Source organism: Sus scrofa, chromosome 1 (genome assembly GCF_054392235.1).
Source record: "Sus scrofa isolate SSC_HxYL_T2T_F1_AM1 chromosome 1, Sscrofa_HxYL_maternal_Yorkshire_Landrace_v2.0, whole genome shotgun sequence".
Classification (NCBI taxonomy): domain Eukaryota; kingdom Metazoa; phylum Chordata; class Mammalia; order Artiodactyla; family Suidae; genus Sus; species Sus scrofa.
Genome location: NC_139383.1, coordinates 39,946,451 through 39,962,687, shown reverse-complemented (window position 1 = coordinate 39,962,687; position 16,237 = coordinate 39,946,451). Strand labels below are relative to the sequence as shown.

At 38.3% G+C, this 16,237-nt stretch overlaps 1 protein-coding gene across 9 annotated transcripts in view; it reads left to right on the top strand.

Moving 5' to 3' along the window:
- The window catches only part of PKIB (cAMP-dependent protein kinase inhibitor beta), a 108,939-nt gene that overhangs the window by 85,460 nt on the left and 7,242 nt on the right, over positions 1–16,237 (top strand). Inside the window, exon 1 of one of the 9 annotated variants that reach the window (XM_021088811.2) lies at positions 12,190–12,317. The exons of the other annotated variants lie outside the window; for them this stretch is intronic. The gene's annotated coding sequence lies outside the window, so the exon portion shown is untranslated. Of the gene's footprint in view, positions 1–12,189; positions 12,318–16,237 lie in introns of those variants that run through there. 9 annotated transcript variants of the gene reach the window in all.

Here is a 16,237-nt window from a genome sequence, read left to right as displayed (position 1 = left end):
AGGAACAAGGGGAGGCAAACTTAATGATTAGAGGCAAACTTAATGATTAGACTATTTGAAGCCCTCTCAGTTTGACTAGACATTACGGCAGCATGTAATACTGAGCCTAAATTTTATTTTTAATTTTTTAAAATTTTTTATTTTTTTTTCTTGATTCCAATTTTTACTTAATTCTGCCTTGTGAGATGTCTGCTTTTTTAAAATTGTACAATTGCATTATTTAATTATAATTATCATAAATTCTTTGATGGAGAGGAAGTCAGAATCAGATATAAGAAGACTTCAGCATTCCAAGAATGATGTCAAGTGACCCCCTTTATGGTGGATTATGCACTTATATACTATGAGATATATTTCTCCAGAGATTCCTTGTTTGTGTGTCAATTATAGATTTTTGGTTTGCAGTCATTCTTAAGTTTTGATATGAGTCTATATGTATATGAGATTGTTTTAAGTTGTTGTTCTCTTAATTGCAAGTTCATCGCCAGTGTCCTGCATTTGTACCCACCTCTTCTCATGATTTCTGATTTTGGTGGTATAACTGTGCATGGATGATTTCGTATCTTTACTGTATATATACCTTTCCCAGTGAGCCTTGTCATTTGTGGCATTTTTGTTTCCTGTTGCTGTCTTTTCTTTTCTGCCTAGAGAAGTTCCTTTAGTATTTGTTGTAAGGCTGGTTTGGTGGTGCTGAATTCTCTCAACTTTTGCTTATCTATGAAGCTTTTGATTTCTCCTTCAAATCTGAATGAGAGCCTTGCTGGATAAAGTAATCTTGGTTGGAGGTTTTTTCATTTCATCACGCCACTCCCTTCTGGCCTGCAGAGTTTCTGCTGAAAAATCTGCTGCTAACCTTATTGGGGTTCCCTTGTATGTTACTTGTTTCTTTTCCCTAGCTGCTTTCAAGATTTTCTCTTTGTCTTTAATTTTGGTCAGTTTGATTAATATATGTCTCGGTGTATTCCTCCTTGGGTTTATTTTATATGGTACTCGTTGTGCTTCCTGGATTTGAGTGAGTGGGTCCTTTCCCATGTTAGGGAAGTTTTTGGCTATTATCTCTTGGAATATTTTTCCTGTCCCATTCTCTCTCTCTTCCCCTTCTGGCACCCCTATAATATGGATGTTGTTGAGTTTCACTTTGTCCCAGAGTTCTCTGAGACTCTCTTCGTTTGTTTTCAATCTTTTTTCTCTTTTCTGTTCTGCATCCATAATTTCCACTAATCTGTCCTCCACCTCGCTTATTCATTCTTCTACCTCCTGTATTCTGCTGTTAGCTGCTTCTAGTGATTTTTTTATTTCAGTTATTGTATTTTGCATCTCTTCTTGTTTAAGTTTTATATCTTGTATCTCTTTGCTCAGTGTTTCCTGCAAGTTATCCATCTTTGCCTCCAGTTTATTTCCAATGTCTTATATCATCTTCAGCATCAACAATCTAAAGTCTTTTTCCTGGAGACTAAGAGTCTTCTCATCGCTTAGCTGGTTTTCTGGCTTTTTTCCTTTCTCCCTCATCTGAGTTATAGTCCTCTGTCTTTTCATTTTTATAGGTTTTTGGTGTGGTGACCTTTTAACAGATAATAGAGTTGTAGCCTCTCTTACTTCTGGTGTCTGCCTCCCTTGTGGCTGAAGTCAGTATGGGGGCTTGCTGTAGGCTTCCTGATGGGAGGGGCTCATGCCTGCCCACTGTAGGTGGAGCTGATTCTAATCCCTCTGGTGGGTGGGGCTTAGTCTCTGGCTGGGATTAGAGGCAGCTGTGTGCCTGAGGGATCTTTAGGTAGCCTGTTTACTGAGGGGCAGGGCTGTGATTCCACCTGGATTATTGTTTGCCCTGGGGCTTCTCAGTGCTGACTGATGGGTGGGGCCAGATTTTCCCAAAATGGCCACCTCCAGAGAAGGGCAGCTGCTGAATATTCCGGAGAACTTTGCCTTCAATGTCCTTCCCTCACAACAAGTCACATTCACCCCTGTTTTCCCAGGATGTCCTCCAAGAACTGCAGTCAGGTTTGACCCAGATTCCTATGGAGACCTCGCTCTGCCCTGGGACCCAGTGCACATGAAAGTCTGTGTGTGCCTTTTAAGAATGGGGTCTCCGTTTCCCCCAGTCCTGTGGAGCTCCTGTGTACAAGCCCCACTGGCCTTCAATGCCAGATGCTCCAGGGGCTCTTTCTCCCAGTGCCAGATCCCCACACATGAGAGTTTGATGTGGGGCTCAGAACTCTCACCCTGTAGGTGAGTCTCTGTGAGCCAGTTAGTTTTCTGTCTCTGGAGATTCCCACCTGAGAAGTATGAGGTTGTTTATATCGTGAAATCACCCCTCCTACCTCTTGATGTGGCCTCCTCTTTTTCTTCTGGAGTAGGGTATCTTTTATAAAGTTTCCGTTCCATTCAGGTGGAGATTGCTCAGTCCTTAGTTGTGAATTTTGTTGCTTTTAGGGGAGAAGTTGAGCTCCAGTCCTTCTATTCCACCATCTTAATCCCTTCTTATTCAAGATGTCTCCTGAGCCTCAATTTTAGGCCTTACATCTCATGGAGAAATGAATCCTGTGAATGATTATGAATTGGTCAGAAACTTACCCCAGAGGAAATAAATTTTAATGTGGAAGTGAATGGAAGTGAATGATTTTACTTTGAATCACAGAGCTGTTTTCTGCTATGAAGGAAAAATGGGGGTCTTGGAGATACGTTCTGTTAAAGAAAAATGCAGTTATGTTATTGCCTATCTGTTTTTTTAATGAATGAGTGAAATGGGTATCTTATTATTGGATAAGAAATTATAGATACTTTTACAGAAGTTTCTTTTTCTGACACTCAGGGAGACTTAATGTCCTTTAAAAAACAAACAAACAAACAAACAAACAAAAAACTAGTACACAACACCCTCAAATGTAGGATAAGATATTTTCAAAATTCTTTTTAAATGAGTGTTTGTGTTGGCAAATAAGAGAATGCTTCATTAACCCTCAACAAGGAGAAACCACAAATCTAGAGGCAGGTGAGTGCTGTACTCAGAGGCTTCCCTGGTGACTCACGACTTCTGTTTTAAAGAGCTGGGTTCTGGGGAGAAGGGAAGAAACTCAGGACCCACACAAGCTGGGAAATCAGATTAGGTGCCCAGCACAAGGTTTAGTCCGCTGAAGAGTGACAAGCTTAGTTATAGGCTAATGTGGCAAAACGCTGATCTTCAGAGGAAGACAGTAAGGATACTTGCCCGTCTTGGCCTTGCTTTGGGTGGAGGGGGGAAAAGCGCTCTCCTGATCATTTATTAGCAAAAGTGGAACCTCACACAAGTTTGTAGCTCTGGTGTCTGTGTAGTCTGAAAAATTCCATGCTGAGAATTTATTTATTTTTCTCCTTTTTAGGGCCACACCTGCAGCATAAAGAGATTCCCAGGCCAGGAGTCAAATCAGAGCTACAGCTGCCGGCTGCAGTCACAGCCACAGCAATGCGGGATCTGAGCTGAGTCTGCAACCTACACCACAGCTCCCAGCAAAGCTGGATCCTTAGCCCAGAGTGAGGCCAGGAATCGAACCCGCAAACTCATGGTTCCTAGTTGGATTCGTTTCCGCTGCAAACTCCAATGCTGAGAATTTAAAGCTAACCAATTTGGTAATGACCCCAGACATCCAGTAGAGGCACATTCAGAGCCTATGTAGAAGAAAATACCTTAACTCAGGTCTCAGGTAATTTTCAAGGAAAAAGCTTAAAAAAAAACATGAGCTCAACCCAAAATATCACAAAGCATGCAAGAAAATAAGCCATCATGAGAGAGATTCTATGTAAACAGTAAACCACAGGGTCAGACTGTAAAGAATTCAGATATTGGAATTACTTATACAAGCATTTTTTTAACATTTTTATTTTATTTTATTTTATTTTATTTTATTTTATTTTATTTTATTTTATTTTATTTATTTGCTTTTTTGTCTTTTTGCCTTTTCTAGGGCCGTTCCCAGGCTAGGGGTCTAATTGGAGCTGTAGCTGCCAGCCTACACCAGAGTCACAGCAACGTGGGATCTGAGCCATGTCTGCAACCTACACAACAGCTCATGGCAATGCCGGATCCTTAACCCACTGAGCAAGGCCAGGGATCAAACCCGCACCTCATGGTTCCTAGTCAGATTTGGGGTCTAATTGGAGCTGTAGCTGCCAGCCTACACCAGAGTCACAGCAACGTGGGATCTGAGCCATGTCTGCAACCTACACAACAGCTCATGGCAATGCCGGATCCTTAACCCACTGAGCAAGGCCAGGGATCAAACCCGCACCTCATGGTTCCTAGTCAGATTCGTTAACCACTGAGCCACAATGGGAACTCCCTGAACAAACATTTTTAAAAATAGGTTTATTATATTTGAAAAGACTATATGAGGATATTTAAATTATGTGTGACAAAGGAATAAGATACTTTAATGCAATAAAGCAGACTTGAAAAAGAAATGAACAGGTTGTCTAAAAATTAAAAGTATAATAATTAGAAATTAAAACTTGGTTGTATAGCTTATACAGCAGATTAGACACAGATGAAGACCTAATAAATATGTATATATTAGATCTAGATATATATTGATCTATTATAGGGAGTTGGGTCATGCTATTATGGAGACTGAGAAATCCCAAAACCTGTAGTCAGCAAGCTGGAGACCCAGGAGCTGATGGTATAGTTCGTTCCGGAGTCCGAAGGGCCTGAGAAGCAGGAGAGCTGATAGAGTAAATTGCAGTCAAGTTTGAGTCTGAAGGTTGGGAGGAGGGATGCATGTCTTATAGAAAACAGAGGCTACAGAGGTAGCCTCTTTTAGGCTTTTGTTCTCTTCAGGCCTTCAATAGATTAGATTACATTAGGGCAGGGCAATCTGCTTTACTCAGTCTGTTGATTCAAATGTTAATCTCATCCAGAAACACCCTCATAGATACACTCAGAATCAAGTTTAAGCAAATATCTGGGTACCCCGTGGCCCAGTCAAGTTGGCAAATAAAATTAACCATCACAATCAGCAAACTTCTTAACAGCAAAAATGGACTGAAGTAGGATAGTATTGTGAGGCACTTGTAGAAGTAATGTCAGTCCAGAGCAGTGTACCTTGCACGAATGAAGACTGACTAACTAGGTTTTTTCAGATATACAAAAACCAATAGTACCTGCCACACACACACATACAAATTGTAAAGACTGCATTATGTCCTGGAAAAGGGGGGAAGTATCTCACAATTACAATGCAAAAAAAAAGTGTATTGTGATAACATAGTGATATTGTGGATCTAGAGAAGAATGTAATTCTTAAGAGATATGTGCTAAAATATTTAGATGTGAAAGTGTCACGTTAGCAGCTTGCTTTTCAAATTGTTGAACAAAAATTGTGTGTGTGTGTTTAGAGAGAGAGGTTAAATATAGCAAACTGTTAAGAATTATTAAAATCAAGTGGAGGTTATGCCTTGTTTTTTCAGCTGTGTAAATAACATTTAAATAAGATTGTATTCATATATAGTCTTTTTATTATAACAACCATTTTTTTTTCATGAGTAAAAATCTTCCCATCAATACCTTGTTTTCTGGTGTTTCCTCTCTTGTGAATCCTCTGAGATCACCAGCAACGGTTAAACCCTTACAATAAGTACAAGTGACCATATAGTAATTAGACCCTTTTTGACAAATCAAGGGACCATAGATATATGTGTCTATTTCTGAGTCTCTATTTTATTCTATTTTTCTATTTGTCTATACTTGAAGAGTACCACATTGTCTTAATTGCTAATACAGTGTAATGAATTTTCCTATCTGAAAGCATAAATTCTCAAACTTTTTTTTTTTTTTTTTTTTTTGCTTTTTTTTTTTTTAGGGCTGCACCTGTGGCATATGGAAGTTCTCAAGCTAGGGGTCAAATCAGAGCTAAGCTGCTGGCCTATGCCAGAGCCACAGCAACTCGGGATCCAAGCCATATCTTCGACCTACACCACAGCTCATGGCAATGCCGGATCCTTAACCCACTGAGCGAGGCCAGGCATCGAATCTGCATCCTTATGGATACTGGTCAGCTTCATTACTGCTTAGTCATGACAGGAACTCCCTAAATTCTCAAACATTGTAATGAATCTTCAGAACTGATGGTGTCCTACCTTTTTTCTTCTTCTTTTTAAAATTTTTGGCTGCACCCATGGCATGTGGAAGTTCCTAGGCCAGGCATCAAGCCTACACCACAGCGGTGACCCAAGCCACTGCAGTGACAGTGGCATCCTTAACCTGCTGTGCCACAAGGGAACTCCTTTTTCTTCCTTTTTTAAAAAAAGAAGCTATTCTTATTCTGTTGCATTTATAGATACTTTTATAAATAGCTTATCTCTCTTATTATGGTGAGTTTCATATCCTTATAACAGTTCTCCTTCACATCAGTCTCAATATTCAAACAGTGCATCTTATATACACACCTTTATTATGTGACTTTGAAATGTTCATGGCTCCCCAGGGCTTACAGGAAGAAATACAATTTCCTTTATAATGGCATTTACTTTTGTTGCAACTTGAGTTCTAGGTATGACCGTGGTCCAACTTATTTTTCCAACTCTATATGGCATGATACTCTATTAGGGCCAGGTGTTTCATTTTCCTTTATTTGTAACTTGCCTTTACACTCCTATCTTCATGATGTAGCTAAAGATATTTCTTTGGCTTAGTAAACCTTTTCATTTTCTTTCTACCCAGATGAATCCATCCCAAATATTAAAGCCCAGTATGTGTTCTACAGCTTCTGTGAAGTCTCTCATGATTGCCCCCCAATTCAATAACATTTCTACATTTTTATATTATCTTTCATTTATACTATATCGTATGTAATATGTCATATGTTGACTTCTATTTTACATTTCCTTCAATATGCATTATTTCATTTGTATATTAGGTCACAGGCTCTTTCAGAGTGAGGATCTTGTGTTATGCGTCTCTTGCGTATACGCATTGTATCTATCATGGTGTTTCATCTTATTTGGCCCTATTTACCCAGAATTCTGTACGAAGTGAGGGATATAGTTGATGCTTGGTTGAATGAATACTAAGTCTTATTCAACAAATTATTGTTGGAGTGTAAATGAGTGAGAAAGGAATGAGGTAATAAAATGGGTTCTGGTTTTGCCCCTTGTCAAGTGCTAACTGGTTGCTTGCAGCCAAACCGTTTTATTTCTGTGATCCTCAGTTTCCTCACCTTTCAAATGAAGAGAGTTAATGACTGCCCTACAATACAGAGTCACATGAGTTTATTCTCATTAAAAGTCTTTAAAACAATGTGTACTCAATATATTTATGCCATTTTTCATATTATAAAAATCTTCCTTATAGAAAATTTGGAAAACACAATAAAGTCCAAAGAAAGAGATACAAATCATTTAAAATAATACTACTGAAAAAGAACTACTGTTGAAATTTTGGTTTATTTCTCTTGCCATGTTTTTCTGTGCATGCATTTTTAAAATTAATAATATATAACTTTTTGTAGGTTTCTGAAATTTTTAATTTGTTATGTAATTTGAATATATTTCAGATACATTTTGTCATGAGGACTTTTTAATTGAGCTTACATAAAATAAATGTAGTTTTATTTTTTATTTAAAAATATTTTGTAAACATTAAATGAATCCACATAAATAATTTCACTTATATTAACTTAATTTTAAGTTAATATGAATATATATCATTTGATGAACAAGAATATTTCAAGGGTATGATTTTTATTTTTGAAGTTATTTGCTATTTGATTGGGGATTTCTTTTGCCTGTGTATGACCCAGAAAATTCTCGAAACAACTTAAAAATGTTTGCACTGTGATTCTGATTGAATGTCGGATTTGATGAGACATTACAATGGTTTCTTCTCTTGCAAAGAAAAATAAGATACTGAAGAGAACTTAGAAAACAATTCAGAGCTTGAAAAGGCTCAATCATTCCCCCCTTTTCTCAGTTGGAAGAAAAAAAAAAAGATAAAAATTAAATTCGTTATAAAAGGCACTAAGAGACATCCCAAGGAATTCTTCTTTCAATTGATGAAGTAGAAGAAAAAGACATTCCTGGAACTTTTAAAGTTGTGTGCACTTTAAAAAGCACCTTACCTCTGTAGTAACTTTGTTTATTCGGTTTACTTAAGGAAAGGCTTGTGAATGATTTCAGTCCTTCGCCATGTCCCTTACTTTTGTCATTGCATTTGGCTTTTGGCTATGCATAGTTTATGTAGTTGAAACTTTAGCTTTTCTTTTTTCAAAACTTCTACTAAAATTTTAGAATGATCTTGGCCTGTAAAAGATGGCATTTTTAAGACATAATAACAGCATGATATAAAATAAATATAATCTAACTTCAAAATGCATCCATGTAAGATATGTATATGATACGCATATGTATTTGTGCACTGAAAAACTTCTGGAGGGCTGTGCACCAGAATAATGTAACTGTGCTGTCGCGGGATCATGGGATATAAGGCAATTTGTTTTTTCTCTTTTGTGCTTTTCAGAATTGTCATTTTTCCCAATAATGAGCACATATTATTTTCATATGCAAAAAGAAAAGAATTCATTTTGAAAAACAAAAATGGAAAGATTGGCATTCTCTTGTGGTGCAGTGGGTTAAGGACCCAGAGTTGTCACTGCTATGGCTTGGGACACTGCTGTGGCACAGGTTTGATCCCTGACCTGGGAATTTCCACATGCTATGGGTGTGACCACAAAAAGAAAGAGAAAAATAGAAAGATAATTATTTCATTCAGTGAACAAATTGTATAGAGTACCTACTAAGCACCAGGCATAGTTTTAGTGTGTGCATCAGTGAAAACATCTACAAAAACCTCTGCCTTATAGAGTTTATATTCCAGTGGAGGAAGACAGACAGTAAGTAAGTGCAATCCTTATAAATTGTAATTATAATGTGTTTTGGAAGCTATTAAGAGCTGGGGGAAAGGAGAGCAAGGCAAGTTCTCAGGAGCTATGGGGAGGAGATGCCATTTTTAATGGTGTATATGGTCAGGACGAGCCTCACAGAGAAAGCTGAGCTCTTTTGCATGTGATCTTTTGTGACCCTTCTTTCCTCACCATATTATGTCACCATGTTATTACTCAGATGAAGAATTATTTTTCAAGTATCACAAAGAAATTGAGAATTTCAATTCCATATTAACTATTAAAGAAACACTTAAGGAGTTCCCGTTACGGCTCAGTGGTAACGATCCAGACTATTATCAATTAGGACATAGGTTTGATCCCTGGTCTTCCTCAGTGGGTTAAGGATCTGGCCTTGCCATGAGCTGTGGTGTGGGTTGCAGATGCAGCTCGGATCCCACGTTGCTGTGGCTGTGGTGTCGGCCAGCAGCTGCAGCTCCAGTCAATTTGACCCCTAGCCTGGGAACTTCCATATGCCTCACGTGCAGCCCTAAAAAGAGAAAGTTAAGTCATTGCTCTAAGTTACCTTCACATTGGAAGAGTCATTATGGGACTATTTTTGTCGTCCATGTATCTCTCTTGATAACAATCATAGACAAAGAAAATAAGCCCAGGGGATAAAGGAATTTGTTTTTCCTCTTGTTAAAGAGTGAAAATGGTAAAGGAGAATTAGTTGAATAAGTTAAAACTATAGGATCTGGTGTGTTTAAATTATCAGAGAATTGCATATTTGTACAGGGGAAAGCTAATGAATTGTGTGTAACTGACTTCAGGTGGGCAAGTCTATTCAGTTAGCAGTCCTATCCAAAACTCCTAAGACAAGTGGTCCACACCAAAAAGATCCTGGAAATTTAGTCCCATACACAACATCCATGAGCATATTTGGTTCAAATGGTTTTCAAGTCCCTTTTGGTGTGAACCAAATAAATGGTTCCATGGGTCTTTTGGAAAGGACCAAATATGACCAAATATCAAGGACCTTTTGGTGTGGAACATATGTCTTATGGATGTTTCAGACAGGATCAAGTGGTCCTGCAAGGATATTAACAATTTAGTATATATGGCTCCTTTCCAGAGAGGGCTGGCGCCTGAAAGATACAACTATCCAGATACCTTGGATGAGGGTGGTTTTATAAGAGTTTTTGCATTAACTACAGCCCTGCATATGACAAGCAGTGTTACTGATACCTGCAAGGCATTGTATTTGTCATAGCCTCCAATGCTATTTTAATGTTAGTGAAACAAATTTCATTTTAATATTTAATAATTGAATTTTCTGTTTTTATTAAGAATATTAATAATTAAAAGCACCTTCACTGTCTATGTTTGCCTACTCATAATTTATAGGTATCAGGTATTAATTCAACATTTATTTGTCGAATTTATTAGGCACCTATGTTCCAGTCCACATAACCAGGCAGAGGGATACAAAGCCATCTCTACTGTGACCACGTTGGTCAGAGTTAACTTCCTCTTCTACACTTCCTACTGATCTCATCAAAAGTCACTTGACATTTAAAAACCACCGTCCCATTAAAAGGGGAACTGACTTCTCAAACCTCTGTGTTCACTCTAAGCACCCTGAAACAGAAAGGGAGCAAGCAGATCATATGGATCTCAAATTGTGTCATTTTCCCACTAGGGGAAAAGTTGGGATTCTTTGAGCTTGCAATGTCTTTGTGGCCCTTTTGAAATCTAGGAATACTTTGTGTCCAAGTGTGGTTGGAAGATGAGAAGTAGATGGTCTGAGAACAGCCTCTCACTGGAACTTGCTTATTCATTCTCTGGGACCCTACTCAAATGCTAGTTTCCCTGTGAATCTCAACCCTCTTTTCCGGCTTGGAATTAACCACTTCTCCTCTGCGCACATTGAGGAACTGCCTACCATGCAACCTTCTGAGGTCCCCAGTTGAGGTAGGAAAGTCCTTACTTATCATGGAAAATCCCGTAGTAACCATGACCCCCCCCCACACACAAGGGTCTTACTTACATGGTTTGTTGCAGTTGAAATCTGTACCCACACCTGTCCATATTATTCTAATTCTGTGTGGCCCTATCTTAATATGGCAATTATCATTGTGCTAGAAAGGTACTCAGATTTATTTACTATTTTATCCAGAAGATTATAGGAAAATGAGTTTGACTTTGCATTTTGAATTTTATACATTTAAGATGTCAAAAATTCTCTGTGATAAAAATAGCTTCCAATATATGTTGAAGGGTCTGTTTGTATCATTATCAAGCAAGAACCTAATCACAAAAAGAAATATGTTTGTCAGCATATAAAAGTTAGAATTCCCTTTGGCTTTTACTTGAAGCACAGAAATGCCATATGTGGAGGGATTTTTAAAAACAGGAAAATCTCTAAGATAAAATAATTTTTATACATGTGTGCATTTCATGTAAGCTCTGTTTAGCCTAAAATAATCTTGATACTTAGCTGAATAGGAGATATGTCAAAGGATTCACATTTTATAGGTGGATTCTCTTACCTTATTTCCAAAGAATAGGATTTAAGATCAAGAAAGTTAACTGGAAAGATCATAGTGTGTTTGATCTCATCATACTATGGGTTTCTCTTTGTAGCTTGTGAGCCTAACACAAGGCCAGGCACTTAAATTAGTAGGAGCTTGATAAATGTTGACTAGATGAATAAATAATTGTCTGTGTTTGTTGAGTAACATTAAAAGGTCATTGTTAAGAGTACTCATTGTGGTTCAGTGGGTTAAGAACTCAACATAGTCTCTGAGGATTCGGGTTCAATCCCTGGCCTCGTTCAGTGGATTAAGGATCTGGAGTTGCTGTGAGCTGTGGCATAGGTCACAGATGTGGCTTGGATCTCGTGTTGCTGTGGCTGTGGTGCAGGCTGGTGTTAGCAGCTACAGCTCCAACTTGACCCCTAGCCTGAGAACTTCCATATGCCATAGGTATGACCCTAAAAAGAAAAAAAAAAATAGGCAATTGTTATATTTCTGTTACTTTGTTGGGAAAAGGTTTGTATATTCAAAAACGGAAAATCAAATCAAAGAAACACGGCAAAAGGAATTAAGATATTGAAAGCTGCGGAGAGACAGATGAAGCATTTGGCTTTCAGCTGGGATCAGTGCATGACTCTCTCCCTCTTTTTATGTCTTCTGGCCAGAAAAGCACTGACTTTCCAAAATACGTGTTCTTCCTTTGTTTGTTTACTTTAAGTGCTTTTCCAGATAGCCTGACTCATACCCCTAGAGAACTGATTTCGTGGGTAAGAAGTTTATTTAGAGTCCTACATGCAGAATGAGTAGTCATTTCACTGTGGGAGATGGGGTGACTGCTCTGGATCCAGAGGTTAGAAAAAAAAAGGTTCCACCTCCTGTGGGCTTGAGAAAAGGATGAGTTCGAGCTAAGAAGATGGACTGTCTATTTGGGAGGGTAAGAGATTGCAAAACTTTTTATTTGTTTGTAATTATGCTTATAACATATTATGTATACATAACATTTTTCTTAGCAGGCCATTTTTGAGCCACTGGGAGCTGACTAGTGGTTTCCTTATATATATGTATATATTCCTCCAGTGCTCCATTTAGCTTGAATGTCTTTGTGCTCTTCAGCTGTACTGGTGTTGTGCTTTTACTATTTTGGAGACTGCAGAGATCCTGGCATGTGTGTATATGACTGCATAATGATCTTTTGTTAAGGTATCCTGAAAACTGTGTCTTTTCAGTAGAGGAGAAAGTGTGTCCCAGGCGATACAAATCTCATTATATGCTATAGGCCATGCAAGGACTTCTGAGAAGTGTCCCAATGTCCAAATGGTTTTGGCTCCTATAAGCAGCCACAGTTGACAAAGCAGAACTCATCCAGATTCCACTGCTAATTCTATAGAAGAAGAAGAGTTGCTAGTGAGTCAGTTGCCTTAGCAAACATAAACACAATTATCTTTTTAAGCCCCAGAAAATTAAAAGAACCCAGAGGTTAATCTCTCTTTCATTTTTCCTTATCTTTCTATTGGTTTTATATGTATGTGTGTATTTTATATATATATATATATATATATATAAATTTATTTATTTATTTATATATTATTCCCCCCCATGCTCATGGCATGCAGGAGTTCCCAGTCCAGGCATTGAACCTGTGCAACAGCAGTAATAATGCCTGTCCTTAACCTGCTGAACCACCAGAGAACTCCAGGTTATATATTTTTTAAATATCACAAAGCAGTGAAGAGAGCAATTCTATTTTATATATATATATATATATATATATAAGAAATATGTATATAAATATATACATATAATATATATACTATATATGTGAAATATATAGAGATACATATATATACTTGGTGTACCTATATATACATTGTGTGTATGTGTACACAATGAGTGCATATACAATGCATATGCAATCAGTGTTATATAGGACAATAGCAACAGACAAGTAAGATGGCTAGTTGGGAAAGGGAAGGACTGTCACTTGAAGATATACTATTTTATCAGTTCTTGCTCTGGCGCAGCAGGTTAAGGATCCAGTGTTGTCACTGCCGTGGCCTGGGTCACTGCTGTGGCTCATGGCATGTGTTTGATCCCTGGTTCAGGAACTACCACATGCCATGGGCATGGTGTGTATATATACACACATACACATATACATACATATATATATATATATATAAAATATAGTAAGCAGCCACAGTTTACTATCCACAGTTTTATTTTGGATAAAATTGTCAAAATGTTACTTTTAGAACCTTTCTGTGTTAGAAAACCTGTGTATTCATAATTTTGCTAGATGACTGTGTCTCAGTTCCTTTAAAGACATTATTTTTAACATATTATTACAAGTTAAAATATGTAAAGAGATACCAAAAGTGGTTAATAGTCTCCTTGTTCTCTCTTAAATTCCCAACTAGAATTTTTATTCTTTTTACAAAGTTGATTTTACGTTATATTCATTACTTTTTTCCTTTCCCCCCTTTGCTGTAAATATTACTTTTTAAACTTGCTTTATTTCACAGTCTGTCAAGAATATATCTCCAGTAGTTTCCGTCATGGCGCAGTAAAAGTGAATCTGACTAGGGACCATGAGATTGAGGGTTCAATCCCTGGCCTTGCTCAGTGGGTTAAGGATCTGGCCTTGCTGTGAGCTGTGGTATAGGTCACAGACACGGCTTGGATCTGGCATTGCTGTGGCTCTGGTGTAGGCTGGAAGCTGTAGCTCCTATTAGACCACTAGCCAGGGAACTTCCATATGCCATGAGTACAGCCCTAAAAAAAAAAAAAAAAAAAAAAATCAAAAAAAGAACATATCTCCATAAGTAGATCCTACTGGATCTAAGACATTCTTTTTAATAGCCATATAATATTCCGTAAGATAATCTATATGGTTTATTCAGTCATTCTTTTCCTGGTGGACTTCCAGATTATTTCCAATGCTGTGTTAAACTTCTTTACAAGGGAATTAAAGGAGCTCTGTTAAGAATCACCTTGTTCGGAGTTCCCGTCATGGCGCAGTGGTTAACGAATCCGACTAGGAACCATGAGGTTGCGGTTCGGTCCCTGCCCTTGCTCAGTGGGTTAACGATCCAGCATTTCCGTGAGCTGTGGTATAGACGCGGCTCGGATCCCTCGTTGCTGTGGCTCTGGCGTAGGCTGGTGGCTACAGCTCCGATTCACCCCTAGCCTGGGAACCTCCATATGCCACAGGAGCGGCCCAAGAAATAGCAAAAAGACAAAAAAAAAAAAAAAAGAAGAAGAAGAAGAAGAATCACCCTGTTCATTTCTTTCCAGTGATTGCTAAGTCTTGGACGCATTCTGTCCAGAAGATCAGATGATTTTTCACTGTAGAAAGTGCCCCACACCGCGTCCCTGTGGGGCTGGTCTGGGCAAACAGTCTATCTCATGGGGGAGCTTGACATCCTGATCATTCAGTATCAGTGACAGGCTCTGAAAGGAAGGTATTGCCCAATGAGAGTTTGGAAAAGGACCAAGTAAAGCTTTGAGTAAAGTAACCTGTTGCTTGACCACCCTGCCTAGACGTGTCCTTTACCTCAATTATTCTTCATGAGAATCCTGTCAATATTCACAGCATTCTCGTGAAGAACAATTGAGATAAAGGACACGGGATGTGGTGTGGGGAGGAAACTGTGACTTAGAAATTAAATGGTTTAACCCATATCACCTTGCAAGCCTATACATATAGTGAGTTCTTTTTGACTAATAGTCCAGTGCTCTTTACTTTTGGCAATTGACTATTTGACAATTGGTGAATACTCAGTAATTAGAGGTCCAAAATTATGTTTGAAAACTTAGCATTGCTCTCAACTTTTCCATGATTCCTGGAAAGATGAGACCATCTGGGGAAGTAGCCTAGGCTACTCCTGGACTCCGAAGGCCCACAGAAAGTTTCCTGGACATTTCCAATATGCTGTGGACCAAAGAAGCTGTGTTTCTAACATCACATGCATTTGTGAATAGTTCATTTCATTTTTAGCATTTCCTGAATTGAAGTTAATTGATGGGTAAGGGCTCCCTTCCAACTAGAGTGAAAAGTTTGGGTTGCTTTGTGTAGGCTGAGGTTCACATATTTCAGCCAGGAGATCCCACAGATGAGTGTCTCCATCCATTGGTTGATACCCAGCGCATTCTGTGTTATGATGTTATCTAGCCTTGTGTGGATAATTTTTCTCCCATCCAAGAATGAAAGTCCCCTAAAAATGGAAAGTAAATCATTCTTCAGTACTCTCAAAAGACCCAGCTGAGAGCTTAGCGTTTAATAGGTTCTCAAAAAAAAAAAAAAAAAAAAAAAAAAAAAAAATTTGCTGCTGCTGCTGCTTTTAAGATACTATTCAGTGTTGACTTCTTAGGAAAGATTCATTAGAAAACAGAGTGTGAAAGCAAGGGCTAGTTTTAGAATAAGCAATATCTGCTGCCTCCCTTCCTGCAGAGCGAATGGTTTCTTAAGAATTCTTTTGCAGAGCGAGACAATTACTAGGAAGATAAAGGATGCTTGGGAAAGTGCTAGTAATTACCATATGTCCACCGGAAGGTAAGAAAAGGTAACACAGGTCTTACTCTCCTAAACATGAACCTGAGGCTACTGAAAATTAGGTCTGAAACTAGAGCAGATGGAAATACACAGCTTCCACTGTGGGAAAAAAAAAGGCCTTGAGATAAAGTTGAATTTATTTCTAAAGAGTAGGAACAGAGTGTGTTTTATTTGGTCTTTACAAATTATAGTGATTTTGTTTCAGCTTGAACAAGCACCACAAGCGAATACTGGGAATACTGGCAGGCAGCGTTCTCCATGGGAGTGGCCCAACAAGTCAGTTTGCATTTCCTTCCAAGCCC